Source organism: Acyrthosiphon pisum, chromosome X (assembly GCF_005508785.2).
Source record: "Acyrthosiphon pisum isolate AL4f chromosome X, pea_aphid_22Mar2018_4r6ur, whole genome shotgun sequence".
NCBI lineage: Eukaryota > Metazoa > Arthropoda > Insecta > Hemiptera > Aphididae > Acyrthosiphon > Acyrthosiphon pisum.
This window is the reverse complement of record NC_042493.1, coordinates 42,583,456-42,585,934: the sequence shown is the minus strand read 5'-3', so window position 1 is coordinate 42,585,934 and position 2,479 is coordinate 42,583,456.

The window sequence follows — 2,479 nt, the reverse complement described above, 5'->3', positions numbered from 1 at the left end:
GATAATGTTCTTACCATAAAATTTCATAATAGGTCGATTCACTCTAATTGTTAAGCTAACGGCATAAAACGTGAACTGCTGAGCGTAAATTTGCTATGTTACGCGTTTGTAAGACGGAGACAACAAATGCGGGTGTGGCGTCCTCTTAATATTGAGCGTTCAAGAAGACGTCATGGCGTATGAGGTAAACCAGCGATACGTACCGATTCGTATCGGACCCAAACTTTGATACGAGACGGTGCGTAATTATTCCGTAATCCATAATAAAATTATGGCGTATTGAATTTTTCTTCTTATACGTTATTGTGCCTCCATGCAGCGGAGTATTCATGGAGGGATTAAAAAAAAAAACTAAAACGAACAAACAGCTGATATGGCATTGCTTCCAATTTTTTTTAGCATAATATTAAAATTTTTTGTTACGCACTTTTGCCGCAAAACGTTGTGATAACGAACTGAACGGCGTCTGATATCGATTACCGAAACAAGTAAACGACTATCGTAGATTAAATTTAGTTAACTGCCTTGGGTCGATTATTAAATTGTGTGCTCTTGAATACTTTTCGTTTTTGATTAATAATCGTGAACGTGCGTGTTATAATAACGATGTTAATTCACTGTTCGGTCGTCATCCAAGATCTGACTGCTGCACGGCCAAACACACGGTCTCTCAGGTCGTGTGTAATGACCAAAAAAGAAAACGACGAATACTATGTGTGTGTGAAGAACAAAATGTACCCGACCATTAAATCGTACAAACTCACCATGTTGCAAAACATTTACCACAATTTCATCAAAGAAGGGAAGATGGGATTGGAGTTCAGCGAGCCCAGACAAGCATTGTTGATAGTATGCGAAGACAAGAGACTGCTTTACATGTTCTTCCGTCAACTTAAGAGCATTATTAATGGGAACGATGTAATCATCTGTACACGTCAAATGCCTAAGAATGTACCTACTTGCAATGAACTTATGAATCGTTATCATCCATCGTCTCTGCAGTTTGTAGGTGTTAGATATTTTGACTGCCGTATATTGAACATGAGACATTTGAGTAAACTTGTGTTGGAAGACTGTGATTTACCAACAATTCCTGTACAAATGGGCCATTTACCCATTAAATATCTTAGCATTACAGGTAGTAAACTACCAACTTCAAAACATGAACAAGATGTCTTCTGGAATTGGACATCTATAACCACAATTTGCTATACATTAACAACCTTAAAAATGGATTCCGTTGGTATCAAAGAATTGCCATTCGAATTATTCTTCTTGAAAAATCTACAAACGTTATCTGCATCCAATAATAGACTGGTAATTTATGAATTAATTACTATTAATAATAATTAAATAATTACTAAAAGTCTTTTTTTACGATGCACTTTTATAAATTGTCCTTTGGTTCTCTAACTTCTTTCTTCAATGCATTGATAAACTGTATAGTGTTTAATATAGGAGTTATTGTTTATATTATTTTTGGTACATATATAGTCCCGCAACTACAAACTCTTAGGCCCATGGGTAATTTATTTTGAGGCCGATTTAATAATATTGTTATTTTTAAAATATAATAAGGAAGTTAAAGTCACTTTATCAGTCACTAATTTTCATCCCAACAAATAAATATAAACGTTACCTACTCTTCTAATGTAAAATTAAAATGACTGAAAAAAATAGATCATACAACTTTTTTTTATCAAAATTGGTATTATACCGTGCATTGGCGCAACTAGACATTTGAACTAAGGGGCGCTTAAGCTCCAGATTTTTTGACTCAATAGGACCTAACACCTAAAGATTTTTTAGGGGGTGCTAAGGACCCAAAGCATCCCCCCCCTAGTTGCGCTAATGATACCATGTTATTGCTACTCAAGTAATTCTGAGAGTAATTAATTTTAATAGTAGTATTACAGAAGTTTAATTTTTAAAAAGCATTGCATTTATTATATTAATTAATGTTTGATTATTAGGTAGAATAATTATAGTCTATATTTCTATCATAATATATTATTGTTAATAATTGTTAAGTCAATACCATCTTCCATGGAGCAGCGTGAATAGGTTCATGATACAAATAAGTAATAGCTTAACATTTATAATTTTTTAAGTCTCCCACAAATAATGTTTTGGAATTAAACGAAATAATACTAACATTGTTATTGTTAATTTAAATATCTAATTTAATATAAATTTGAACTAAAAATGTCTATAATATAAAACTGTGTTAATTTATTTTTTAGATTTTTTGGTTACAATATGAGGTAACTACCTCGGTAACTACTTATGAGAAACACTGTTTTAAATATTCAAATCCTTAGTTAAAAAAATTGATCATTCTACAAATCATAGACATGTTTTGATTATATGGTTTTCAATTAGCAAGTAGCTAGTTTTCAAATAAACGGTTTTGGTGATTGTACAGTTAACAGGTTGTGCTAATAAGCAACAATTTGAAATCAGCATAATCTGAATTTGG